This window comes from Gallinula chloropus (genome assembly GCF_964237585.1).
Source record: "Gallinula chloropus genome assembly, chromosome: 1".
Taxonomy (NCBI): Eukaryota; Metazoa; Chordata; class Aves; order Gruiformes; family Rallidae; genus Gallinula; species Gallinula chloropus.
The window spans coordinates 165,650,619-165,665,695 of record NC_140085.1 but is presented as its reverse complement, the minus strand read 5'-3'; positions in this window follow the sequence as shown (position 1 = coordinate 165,665,695).

Here is a 15,077-nt window from a genome sequence, read left to right as displayed (position 1 = left end):
TGTAATTACTAAAACTGCATATATACTTGATTAAGGTGTTTTAGTGTCCAAACATTTTTTTTTACATGTTTATTTGGTCTTGGACTATGACAATTGCATTATTACAGAATGAATGAACAACAAGAGGGATTTCTGATAAGAGAAAGAACATAAGCCTTATTTTTTTATTTTTTCTGTCATGGTTTAACCCCAGCCTGTAACTAGGCACCATGTAGCTGCTTGCTCACTCCTCTTCCCTCAGGGGGGTGGGAAGGAGAATGAAAAAAATGTTGTGGGTGGAGATGAAGACAGTTTAATAGAATAATAAAGGATAATAATAACAAAATAGCAATAAATAACAATAGCAAAACCAATAGTAACATCAATATTAATAGCAATAATACTACAAGTGATGCACAAATACAATTTCTCACCACAGGCATGTCTGCTTCTAAGCCGTAAATCTGCCTCCTGCTTAGCTTCCCCAGTTATATACAGAGCATAATGTTATATGGTACAGAATATCCCTTTGGCCAGTCTGGATCAGATGTCCTGGTTATGTTTTCCCAGTCTCTTGTGTACCTGGCAGGCCATGAGAAGCTGAAAAGTCCTTAACTTGATGTAGAGACTGCAGCTACCTAGCAACAATTAAAAACATTAATGTGTTATTAAGTTTATTCTCATACTGAATCCAAAACACAACATTATACTGGCTACTAGAAATATAAATTAACTCTGAGTGAAACTGTGATGATTTCATATGTGGCAGCAAAATCAAAGTATTAAAGGAAGAAACAATAAATTTAGAAAACATTGTGTCAACCTCTAGAATACCTACAGTAGAAACTCCCACTGGAAACAAGACAAATTTGAGTATCAGGTCAGCTTGCTTAGGGTCTATTCACTTGAATCCAGAATAGCTCCAAGAACAGAAATTTGTTTATAACAGGCCATAGCAGCACTCCTGTCATGTGAATTATCGCAAATACGTCATAAAAATGAAACCTTTCTTAAATTAAGAACTTTTACCCAAAGGAGAAAATAACCTAAAATAAAAAAGTACTTGCTAGTTCCAGTATACAACTGAGTATTTGAAAAGTAGTCTCATAGAAATTCTTTCTCACCCAGCTATGTTATTAAATAACTTTTCAGACCGGTAGCTTCATAAAGGGTCTTATTGTTAGATTCTATTTTCAGAATATTGTCAGTATAGTGAATCTAGCTTACTCAGACTAATACCCTGCTGTTCTTCACTTTGCCAGTCTAAGAATCATGCAAAAGGATTGTAAAATTTACAGTCCAAAGATTTAAAGGTTTTTCAACCTAACACAACTGCCTTGATTTTGGAAGATAAATTTTGCATCTTAATCTTTTACACAGACTGTATAACTTCAAATGACTTCTCAAACATTTTTTTTTCTTTCAGAGAGAGAGGGGAAAAAAGGCAAAGGGTGATTCCATAGGGATCCTGTGTAATATGGAAATAGGTATTAAGACCTTTTTTAGAACCTGACATAAAAAACCCCTAATATGCTACCCAATTATTCTGAAAGAGAGGTAATTAAAAATAATGTTAAAAATGCAGTTTGAAATCATGCAAGCAAACTGCCTGCAGATAAAAGAATTTCCTTTTTTTATGCAGTCACTTAAACTGCTAATTATGTGAAAAAAATGCCTGTTTAATCTTATTACTATTCAGTTAAGCTTTACTGAGGAAAGTATAATGGTATCTACTGTGAGAAGTTGTGTCTCATCCATTGAGCCTTAACTTCTGTTGTATAGAAACCTAATCCAGTCACAAAATTTTGTGCAGAAATAGGGGAATATGGAGGTGTTTTATCCCAGAGTTCCTTCCACTAGGGGGAGATAAAACCTCATTTGAATATTTATCAAGCACTGTGGTTATATTAAAAAGCTATGTCTAAAAATGTACCACTACTTTCCCTCTAGTTTGGACGTAGCAATGGACTTGCCCTTTAATGTTCAAATGTTATCTACCAATCCTATCTTTGGAAAGTTTTCATCCATTTAATGAACATTTTGCTTCTTACCAGGAAACAAATATATAGTAAACAGAAAGCTATTTATGTTGTCAAAATGTATATATATTCAATATTGTGTGACTTAAATGATGCTATGGTAAGCAGTAGCCTCAAATAATTTAGCTTGTTGAACATCCTCCATATTCAGGCTGCTTTATAAATATCAATAACAAAAAAAAAAATAGGCAGCCTTTCTAGGACAGTATTGAGCTACTACTAATGCATAAGTCACTTTCAAAAGTTCAGGTTGTGCACCATGTGGCCAGCTCTACAGATTTATTTGGTGAGAGTAAGTAGAAAGAGGTTGTATTTCAAAGGTTTATAACTAATTTTAGTATTTACAAATCATAGAATCACAGAACATTAGGAGTTAGGATCACCTAGACTAAATCACACAGGAAATGTTGTAGAATACCATATTTTTTTAACTTTCTAGTTTCTTGGGGGGGGGGGCATTTTTTTGGTTTAGTTTTGGGTTTTTTCCTGTGGGTTTTTTGTTTGTTTGTTTTGTTGTTGGGGGTTTTTTTTAGTTATTGCCTCTAAATTGTAAATTGTCTGTCTAGACAGAGGACACATTATTGCCTTGTTTCTGACCTATGACATTCTTTTCTATTCTATGTTGTTTGGGTTTACAAGGTGGGCACAATGAGAACACTTGCAAAATAGTCTGTTTGACTCTCCTTCCTCCTCCTTCCCCCGCTTTTACACACTAAGAATGGCAACATATGTTATGGAATATCCCTTTGATCAGTTGAGTCAGCTGTTCTGTCTGTGTATACTCCCAACTTCCTGTGCACCTCCAGCCTAGTGACTGGATTAACCTTATTCCAGTGAAAACTATCTTAATCCCTTATTCCATAACAAATACTAGTCCTACACTAGTCAATGTATCCACATTAACCACCAGCCCCTTTCTTAGCCTTTGATACAATACACAGGACCACTATCGTAAATTGGCCGCTGAATGTCCATTGAGTTCATTCAGTGCATGACTTTGGTCTCCATCTGATACACTGGTCCCTCAGGACAGGACAGGTAGTGTGTTGTGTGCATGAAAGCCAGCTCAGGTCAGGTCACTACTACTTGCATTGCTTCACTGCTTCCCATCTGCACAGCAGTGTGTACAAAATAATAAAAAAAAAAATTCTCAGTCCCAATTAAATTCCTTTAAATCTTTCTTAAACCAAAAGACAGACAGTTTTTATGGGAAGGAAGGAAGGAAGGAAGGAAGGAAGGAAGGAAGGAAGGAAGGAAGGAAGGAAGGAAGGAAGGAAGGAAGGAAGGAAGGAAGGAAGGAAGGAAGGAACGTAACAGCATTTTTTATTCTCCAGAAAAAATATGTACTATAGAGAATATTGCCAAGTGTTACAAGCAATTCTATTCACATAGCTTTCAGCAAAAATAAGTGATTTAAGGAAAATTAAATCACCCAAAGACATAGAAAGAATAACAAGAATAACATCTATTTTTTTATTCCTAAAATATATAGCTTTATGGACACTTAAAACAGAAAAATATATATAATTTAATCAATTGTACTGATTTTTGGGAAACAGGTTTTGTGTTTTTTTTTCTCTGTAATTAGTGTTCATCTTCAAAATGTAATCCATTGCACTTTACCTTTGCTAATCTCGGTGACAGTATTTAAATTCTGCTTTTCATTAATTCTACAATCAATATGTTTTTATTCACAGACATTAGGGTATTGGATATCTGATAGTTTGCACGTGTTTACACCTGTGTATCTGTGAGTACATGCGTGTGAGTTTAAAGCATACCTTTTAAGATTATATAGTGTAAAAATAGCAATGGGAGGTATTTAAAACTTTTAAAAAAATCAGACTGAAGGTCAAGCTGCAGAAATAATATCTAGATGAGATTAAAGTAAAGTAGCTTTGACTACCTCTGGGAAACAGTAAAACCTTCCTATTTCTAAAAATTGTTCACTTTAACCAGAGAGACAGTCACAGCCTACAGATTTTTACCAAATCTTCAAAACCTCAGGCTGGTCTCTTTATAAGTTTAAAAAAAAAAAAAAAGAATGTTACACTTGCCTTTGTGTGAGGGAATCTTCTGTGGCTACAGTCCAACCCTCAGTCCCTGAGGGCTGGAGAGTGAGTGTACTACTCACAGCATGGAGCCTAACTGTGACTGGGGCATGCAGACATTTTCTGAAGTGGAGTATACTCTCATATTCTGTCTTCTGGATGCAGGTTTTCAATCCACTAAGGGCATGGAAATTAACAGTATTAGCTGCATATAAAACACAAGGAATGAGTAGTAAGAAAAGCAAAGCAAACAAAAACATGCGGATAGCCTTGTCTTTGGCTGGAGCTGGATTGCTCATCTGTAAATTAAGCACATACGTAAAGGAGAGTTTTCAGGTCTAGGGCCCTCAGCTACTGTATGTGATGTCTGATTTTCAAGAAAATTATTTTCTTCAATGTGCCACTTACTTTCTCCTCAATTTGCAATAGCTTCCAATAGATCATTAGCCAAATAACAACTACCTTGGGCGAAGAATACCTTTTAACAATGCCCAAAAATATGACTGATGGAAGCAGTGCTACTCATTAAATTAAACTGCAGCTTAAAAGGAGGATTTTAACAATAGACTTACATTTTAAAGTAATTTCAAATGTAATTTTTTCAAGTGCAATCTTTGGTTCCAGGCATGTTGTAATTTCAGTATTAGCAAAATGAGATTTGCATTAGTATTGAATCATTTGTTTTAAAAAAATTTGATATCCTGTAAACTGAATATACCAGTGCTGACTACTTGCAGGTTTATATTAAAAGACTATTAATTATGATCCAAGGCAGCTACTAAAAATTTATAATCTTAAATTAAAAAAAAAATCAATAGATCTGCTAACTGTACACCTGACGTCTAAATTTATGAACATTTTGCCATTCAATTGCAGGCACTTATTATATACAATAGTGCTAGAAGTCAAAATAACTAGAAAGAAGGTATAACAAAAATTAAAGTTAAAGGTAATAAATTAATGTATAGCTTTTAGACATTTTTTCCCATATTTTTTATTAAGGCCGGAGCCAATTCTTTCTGCATTAAAACTACAGGCGCTTTTCTTTTGAGCACTTCTAAGACTAAAATTAGACTAAATTTGTCGTAAACAGAGCCAAGACAAAACTACTAGAACCCTTTCGTTCTTTTATTTTATCATTCAAACATACTAAGGAATGTGGATTTATGATTAAGGAACTGGATGTGTTTACAAGGAGTCTGTATTTAAACCTTTATTTCTGTCAGTGGACTTGTTGGTAAAAATCACTTCATTTTTGGTCCCCATCTTTAAAAAATACTTTTTTTAGTTTTTCCCCTCCTCCCTGAGCAGAGAAAGAGGTATGAATATTGTGTAAGCCTTTATCCCTGTAAAATAATTTTGTCATTGCTACTAACAGGCTATAGGTTTTGTACTGAGTTTACAAGGCCTCAGAAATAAAACTTTGCTCCATCTGAACTTGGTTTGACCTACTTGGAGCCTTCTTATTTGTTTAAAAGGAGTAACAATTATAATTTTGACCAGGTAACAATAGCTAATTTCTAAATCTTTTACGTTTGTATCTTACAGACATCATATTTCTAAAAAATATACACAACAAGTAGTAATCCTGTGTAGAATGTGATATTTAAGACTTTAACATAATAATGAGATAACAGCATTAACAAAATTATAACATGTAGAGTAAGGCAGGCAGCCTTGAGAAGCAACAACACAAGATGTGGTCTGGAGGAGCAGAGGCATGGGATGATAAGAAATGAGGCGTAAGTTATAAACCCCATAGAGACATCATAGCTAAAAAAATTCTTCCCTGGTCAGATATAGAAATGCAGGCTTATAACTAGAAAAAAATAGTTTTGAGAGGTAACAAAGTGAACAAATAGATATTAATTAAGATACATTAAAAACACAGTAAATTCAGAGGTAACATGGAGTTGCAGGCCGATGAAAAAAGGACAAAGAGGTAAAAACCTGTCAACAAATATAAAAATCACCCCAACTGGGTCCCAGAGTGAAGGAAAAGAAGACATTAGCATGAATATCATAGTTCATGTCCAGTGAAAGGACTCCCCGTCCTCCCTGAAATGACTTGCTGTAACACACCCACCACTGCCAGTAGACATTCTGAACAACTGACCATAGGGCTTATAGGAGCAATGGAACAGTAATTCCCTTTGGTCTGAGAAAATAGACTCTTCACAAACACAAAAACTGGTCATCTGCTAATTCAGAATTAAGAGGGGAAAAGTCACATGCTACTCATTAGTCACTTGAGTTTTTAAAGAGACATTCCTGAAAAGAAATATCTAAACTCTTCACTTTGCCTACGCTAGTCTGGAAGCTGAACTGGGGAACATGATAAATATTTCTTATTGAATTCCTAATTTAATATTTATTTTTATATCTAATTTAATGTTTATTAAAAATCCCTTAAAATCTAAGTGATGTGCGAAGCTCTGCATAAAGGACTGCAATGTTAGCACATTCTGTGCATTGTGATACCTCAGGAGAAACAAGTTATCTCTAAGGGAGTGATAAAGTGGAAGAGGGAGAAAGAACACAAGGGCATCTCAAGTCTGCAGAACCAGGCTAGGGAGCTGGGCTTATTCAGCCTAGGGAAGAGAAGGTTGCAGGGAAACCTCATTGCAGCCTTCCAGTACCTGAAGGGAGCATACAAACAGGAGGGGAATCTACTTTTTAAAAGGGTACATAATGGCAGGACAAAGGGGAACAAATTGAAGCTAAAGGAAGGAAGGTTTAAATTGGATATTAGGGGGAAGTTCTTTATGGAGAGAGTGGTGAGGTGCTGGAACAGGCTGCCCAGAGAGGTGATGGATTCCCTGTCCCTGGAAGTATTCAAATCCAGGTTGGATGGGGCCCTGGGCAACCTTGTGTAGCTCCAGGCCTGGAGGTTGGTGGCGTTGCCTGTGGCAGGGGGCTGGACCTCTATGATCCTTGGGGTCCCTTCCAACTCAAACCATTCTATGAACCTATGAACCAGCTCCATGAATTTGTTAGGAAGACAAAAGCTAAAGCTCACCAAAAGGACCTGTAAGGAAGAGGAAAAAATGGAGTAAATGGCCATCAAATGTCTTTGAAGCCCACCAAATCGGGGTGGGGTAGGTGGGTGGGTGACAATGAGCTCTCATAATGGAAAAGTTAACCACTCCTTAGAAACCCTATGAGTAAACATATTTTATGAATATGCATATATGTCTTATATAACAGCTGTGTAACTGACCCTTTATGGTGCACACATTTGGAGGAGTAATCCCCTGTGTGCCCAGCGCTGCTATAAAGAATGCCTGTTTACTAGTCACCAAGACTACTGAGTTTTGATTTCAGCTTTTCATGGCATCAAAGCAAAATAAAATGTTCCTTCCAAAATTATTATCAGCAGACAATTTGAGCAGCTCCTGGTTCTCCTGCCCTGGCAGATTACAACATCACATTATAAAGTGGTACCTGATGCCCTGGAGTAGCACCCTCAACCAGGGGGTAAAAGCATAAGCATTCTTCTCCTGAGGACATGGCAGCCTGCAATACATTCAGTTTCATGCTTTAATAAAACCTTTTCCCATCCCTTCCCCTCAGGCTACTGTAATGGGTGCTTGTCTCACAGAGGGAAGGAGGGAGGTTTTGTGTAGTGTTCATGAAGACCACAGGTTCTCGCTAAAAGAGACTATTCAACTCTCTGGAGTGCTATTCAACTAGCACATTGAGGCTCAGGTTTCATTTATTTGTATCCTCAGGGACACAGACATTTTGGACTTAGTGTACTGCTGTTTTGAATAAATTTCTTCGAAATCGCACAACTACCCCTTATAAAATTTGAAATTTGAGTGGAATCTAGGTACAAAAACGGTTTCAGAAATGGTCTTTTGTTTCTCTTTTGCTGTTCGGCTGATTTCTAAAAGGTCAAGCACTCAAATTTGTTGATTAAGAAATACCAGTCACTGACTTACTTTATGTCTCATCTCACTTTTATAGGTTCACATAGAGGAAAACAGCCTGCTCTTGCTTTTGATTATTCTGATGGTTAAGGTGTCATATTGCCTTTGCGAAAAAGAACATATGGTCATGTACATGAGGGCTATATAATGATTTTATGTTTCTTCAATACAGATGCTTACTATTAAAATTCTTTATCTAATTTTGGCTCAAAAATTAACACACATATAAACTTTAAGAGAAGAAAATAATTCAGACATGTTCTGCAGTAGTTTTTAGTTGGAGCGGTGTCCTGGTTTTGGCTAGGACAGAGTTACTTTCCTTTCTAGCAGTGGGTGGAATGTCATGTTTGGGAGTTAGGATGAGAGCAGTGCTGATAACACACTGATGATTTTAGTGGTTGCCAAGCAATCAAGGATTTTTCAGTTGTTCATATTTCCCTGCTACCGAGACGGGAGGGGACACAGCCAGGACAGGTGACCCAAAAGGTCCAAAGAAGATATTCCATGCCAATTACATCATGCTTAGGACAAAGCGGGGTGGGGGAGGCAAGGATGGTGGCTGGTGGGGGAAACAGCGCACGACTCCAGGACACACGGTTCAGGGATGGTTTGGTTTTGGGATGGCTCTGAGCTGTATGGCCTGACTTGTGCGGTTCGGTGAGAAACTGCATTGTATATCAACAGTTTTGTATATTTTGTTGTAAAAGTCCTGTTATTATTATATCCTTATCCCAACCCAGGATGTTTGCCTTTTTTCTTTTCCCCTTCTCTTTCCCAACCCTCACCCCTCCCTCCTCAGATGGAGTGGCTGTGCAATGCTTAGCTCCTGGCTAGGGGCAAAACCATGACAAGCAGTTAAATTTGTCAGGTTAAAATTGACTGAAAATATAATGTCACCACTGTAAATATATATTCCATTCCATACCATAAATATCATGCTCAGTGTATAAAGGGGACTAGCCAGGAAGGAGCAGCAGCTTGTTGCCAGGCTGGGCAACTGGTCGGATCAGATATTGCATTGTGTATTACTCTGGATATTCTCATTTAGCTACAGTTGTTGTTTTCCTCCCCTCTGCTGTTCCAGTAAATTGTCCTTATCGCAACCCACAAGTTTTAATGTTTTCTTCTGACTGTCCTCCCCATCCCACCATGGGGGAAAAGGAGTGAGCAAACAGCCACTTGGTGCTTAGCTGTTGGCTGTGACGAAACCACAAGAAGAGATTAATGGTGTAAATCTTGTTATCTATAAAACAATTTGTATGGAAAATTCTATGTATTATACTGCAAATATATCTCTGTGCTGAGATTAGTCTAATGTAGCAAGTATAGAACTCATGGAGAATATTGCTACCAAATCAACCTACTTTCTCATGAAAAGTTTGTTTACATCTTTCTAATTATCTTTCAACCTTGATCATTCCTTAGTGCTTTTCACAAATGCTTTTTTTCTCCTATTTACATATTACTAGGAGTACACGTCTACGTAAAGAAATAGTAAAATAAATAACACACATTCTCATTATTTTTCTTGTGTATAATCAATTTTCACAGAATCACAAATTTTAATTAATTATTCATAGAATTACAAGTTTGGAAAAGACCTTTGAGATCATCGAGTCCAACCGTACCCATCCTCTACTAAACCATATCCCTGAGCACCTCATCTACCCATCTTTTAAATACATCCAGGGTCAGTGACTCAACCACCTCCCTGTGCAGCCTGTTCCAATGCCCAATAACACTTTTGGTGAACAAATTTTTTCCTAATGTCTAACCTAAATCTGCCCTGGAGCAGCTTGAGTCCATTCCCCCTCATCCTATCAACTGTCATTTGGGTGAAGAAACCAACACCCATCTCTCTACAACCTCCTTTCAGGTAATTGTAGGCAGTGATAAGTTCTATCAACCTCTTCTTCTCCAGGGTAAACAACTGCAGCTCCATGTAAGATTTGCTCTCCAGCCTGGTTGCTATTCTCTGGACACAGTCGTCCAGGACCTCGATGTCTTTCATGTAGTGAGGGGCCCAAGACTGAACTCACCAATGCCAAGTACAGGGGCACTATCACTTCCTCGCACTTGCTGGCCACGCTGTTTCTGATACAAGCCTAGATGCCATCAGCCTTCTGGGTCACCTGGGCACACTGCTGGCTCATATTCACAGTGACTCTTCTTGTAAATTGTAGTAGTACAAGAGGTTTGACACATAATAAAGAAACCACATGAGAGAACAACGTGGAGTTACTTTGTGACAACAAATCTAAATTTATATTTCAATAAACAGAACACTTGTTACATTGAGAATCTGTCTGCTGACTCAATTTATTATGATTTTGAACTGGACCATAATGTAATATTATTAATTAAAAATTATATTCTGAACAATATTTTTTTCTTGAACTCTTTTGATAGTTTGTTGTCATATATCTTCTGATACCAGCTGTGTTAACCATCTGCCAATGCCATGAAGAGTGGTAGCTTGCTGCAATGTGAGATTCTCCTTCCATATCACTTGCACAAAGCTATCAGGAGCTGAGAGTTGCCATCTTATCTAGAGCAGCTGACAGGTGTCAAGCTTCCTGTCTGGGTTTTAGCTTTTGTGTTCTACTGAGCTTGAATCGAGTCATCTCTTCCTGCTTCCCCTTTAACCATCTTCCCATTACATGATTTTTATCTCACCTATGCTTACATGTTCCTTTAAAATGTATTTCAACACATTTCAGATTTATTAAAATTTCCACGATCCCATGTGTCAGGGATCTTCTTTCATAGTTCTGGTTTGATTGTTGTCTTAGCACACTGGTTAATCATGGCTTTTTTTTTTTGGCTACATTTTTGATTGGGGTTTTTTTACTATATTTATTTGTCTTCCTCTGAGGCACTTAACAAGGTTTTCTTAGCATTTCAGGTTCAATGAGCTTGTGAAACTCACAGCAGTGTCAGCTTCCAATCCTGGGCCTTGAGAAGCAGCGGGAACTGAAGTGGTTTGGGGCTGCTGGGCCACAGTCAGCTATTACAATATGAAAAAGTAATAATAACCTTGGCCCACTAAAGATGATAGAAAGAAAACAGAGAAACCAGCTCACAGCAGAGCAAAGAAATATTGAATTCATAAAAGTAAACAGTATTTATTAAATAGAGAAGATTTCTTGAAGTAGTACAGAGATTAGGTCAGACCTCAACTACTTTACTACAAACCAACTAAATTAACTATACGGGATTATTTCTTTCCTGTACCATTTCAGGATATTAGACAGCAGATAGACTGCTAAGCCTTTGTTCTTTCACTATGTTACCTTTGAAACATTCACAAAGTTATTTAAAAAGCTGAATCATATGCTGTCTAACTACTGGCACATCATCTGAGAAACTGTATTTAGCTGGTAATTGTTACAAATGAATGCAATTTTAAAAATCAAAGGGAAATCAAAGGAAAAATATCGTGGGATTGAATTAAACATCTAATCATAGAGAAAAGGTCTGAAAATGAAAAAAAGTCTTTACAAAATATTTTATATATTTAGCAAAGATGAACTCAGATTAGCTGACTCTGCTATCAACTGTTACAAATAGTCACAGCATCAAAATGAGGACAGATCATAGAATCATAAAATCATAGAATCATAAAATCATAGAATCATAGGGGTTGGAAGGGACCTCGAGAGATCATTGGGTCCAACCCCCCTGCCAAAGCAGGTTCCCTAGGACATATCGCACAGGTAGGCGTCCAGATGGGTCTTGAATATCTCCAGAGAAGGAGACTCCACCACCTCCCTGGGCAGCCTGTCCCAGGGCTCTGTCACCCTCACTGGGAAAAAGTTCTTCCGCATGTTGGTGCGGAACTTCCTGTGCTCCAATTTGCAGCCTTTGCCCCTTATCCTGTCTCCACAGACCACTGAAAAGAGGCTGGCCAATTTCCCCCTGTATCCCATACTTAAGAGATTTACAAACATTAATAAGGTCCCTCCTTAGTCTTCTTTTCTGCAGGCTGAACAGTCCCAGCTCACTCAGCCTTTCCTCATAGGGGAGATGTTCCAGGCCCTTAATCATCTTTGTAGCCCTTCTCTGGACTCTCTCCAGGAGATCTCTGTCTTTTTTATACCAGGGAGCCTAGAACTGGACGCAATACTCCAGGTGGGGCTTGACCAGGGCAGAGTAGAGGGGGAGGATCACCTCCTTTGACCTGCTGGCCACGCTTCTGCTGATGCACCCCAGGATCCCATTGGCTCTCTTGGCCACCAGAACACACTGCTGGCTCATGGCCAACCTGTCATCAACCAGGACCCCCATAGGTCCTTCTCCGCAGAGCTCTTCTCCAGCAGGTCATCCCCCAGCCTGTACTGACACAAGCGGTTATTCCTCCCCATGTGCAAGACTCTACACTTGCTTTTATTGAACCTCATCTGGTTTCTCTCTGCCCAGCTCTCCAGCCTGTCCAGGTCTCGCTGGATGTCAGCGCAGTGCTCCTGTGTGTCAGCCACTCCTCCCAGCTTTGTATCATCGGTGTGCTTGCTGAGGGTGGATGCTATTCCCTCATCAAGGTCGTCAATGAAGATATTAAGCAGGACTGAACCCAACACCGAGCCCTGGGGAACACCGCTAGTCACAGGTCTCCAGTCAGATTCTGCTCCACTGATCATCACCCTCTGAGCTCAGTCCGACAGCCAATTCTCAACCCACCTCACTGTCCACTCATCTATCCCATGCTCTCTCAGCTTTGCTATCAGGATGTTACTTACTAGAAATACCCTCTACAACACTGTGTGGAGTAGCAGCTTCATAGTAAAGAAATTGATCAGAACCCTACAGTTTGGCATCCAGTGTTGCTTTTCTATTAGCAAAAAATAATTTTGAGCCTTATAGAAACTATGTCAGTCAGTAACCTAAAATTTTATCTAGTTCATAGTCCTTTTCCTGTTTATGTTATTGTGGAAAACAGCGAAGGTTTCAATTCTAAAGACGGAACTGAGAGAGACAGACATGTGGTAAGTGGAACACTGTGTAATGTAGTTCTGTTTTAAAATAAGGAAACCCTTGACTTAATGACACAACATAATGCAGAGTTCAGGATTCCAGTTTCTATCTCATGTCATCACTTGCTCCCTGGATAGTAGAGCAGGATACCAAATTTGACTGTAAGGGAAAAAAAATTAGAACAGAATGCCTTTTTAAAATGTGGAACAAATGGAAAGATTCAGTGTGTTTCATATTGTGAAATCCCTGTCTTTCCATAACATACTTATTCCACTATAGCTATGCGATAATGGTATTAAGAAATTAATTATGCTTTATATTGTTCCTAACTCTGAATTCTATGGCTGACTTGGCATCTTAACATGATAGCTTTTATTTAAAGTGTGTTTGAGATTTGGGTGAATTCTGCCAAGGAAGCTTTTAGTTTTCAGTGCTTTTAGCTGCTCAATGTAGGCTTTCCAGACATGCTGTTCTGCTTCATGAGAAATGCAAATGAGGGTATTTTGAGTGTTGTAAATGGGAACCCAAACAGTGACCTACTAAGGAAATTGCTCTCCTTATGGGAACAGTTATCAGCATCTCTTCTTCTCAAGTTTGGGAGCAGTGTTCCTATAGTCACTACTCTGAATGTTTGTGTGATGTTGCTTCCTTTGTGGTAATGTTGTCCATGGTGTCAGTATGTGTTTGACTTAATTTGATAAAAATATAGCATAATCTGAAGACTTCTCCTTATCTCTGCTTGTCTGTTGCTGCAGTATTTTCCTTGATAAAGTCTTCTTTGTCAGGAAGCAACAGTTGGCTGGGACAAGCTAGACAAGAAGGGAGATATATGTACTATTGAAATAAGTGCTGGAAGGTCAATTGAGAAAATTTAGGTTTAGGAAATGATGATGGGAGGTGAATCATGACTTGATAACCAGAGAGTGGGAGAGTAGTAATTTTGAAACTAGTGATTTATTTGTTTATTTTGACAGATTGTTTTAAACTTGCAAATTATAATGAAAGATTCTTGTCAGCCTTAAAAACGAGAGGTTTGAGTTTACTCTGGACAGATCTTAGAATCATAGAACTGTAGAATGCTTTCCATTGGAAAAGAGCTTCAAGATCATTGAGTCCAACCATCTATCCAGCTTTACTAGGTCCAACACTAGTAAAACATCTACTCTTCTTTTAAAAACCTCCGCAGATGGTGACTCAATCACCTCCCTGAGCAGCCTGTTCCAATATCTGTCAAAATATCTTCTATGTAAGTTCACTCTAGATATATGTTCCAGTATTATTAATACATATTATTAATTTTATTTTTCTCAGAAAAAGTAGAAACTATCTCTTCTCAAATAATTTAAATTTAATATATCATTGTCTAAGCCTATTGCTTTGGGTATTCATTGCTAAAATCTGAGGCTTAACAAGTACACCTGCTGACAGATATGTTGATGTTATTTTTTCCATGCAGGTGTCTATTCCCATTGACTTCCCATTTCTTCTTTATATTGACTCATACCCTTAACTGTTTGCATTTGCCTTTGATCTCACCTGAAAGAGCTGTATTACAGAAGAACCTTAACCTTCTAATACATATTGTTATACTGAACACAGCATAATGCTTTCTTAAGCATCTAAATGTTGCCTCTTACTGCAATTTATCTCAATGCTGAGTAAGAAATTCAGCGTGACTGAAGACTACATTAACATCATAGTGTTAAACATAGTGAATCTTTTGCTCAAAGTTAAACTTAGAGAAAGGTAAAAGCTTTACCCCGCTGATTATTACAGGGTTTTTGCTATGGTATTACAGTTACAATTCAGATGAAAGTGTGCAAAATACTTTCTTAAATGTGGAATTTGTGATCAATTGTCTTTTTCTGTTTGTCCCTTTTCAAAATGGCTCTTATTTACAATCTCATGCCTGCATAAGATTTGTCTTGTTAAAATGTATCTTTTTCTTCCATTACCTTCTCCTTGACTACTTTGTTCATGCTATTATGCTATTTAATATGCTACTATAAAAACATTGTCTCTCAGAGGTATTGAGACATCTCATTCTGTTGTAGCACCTAGATTACGTTGCTTTGAAAATCAGAGTGTAATATACTTTTCTGGTT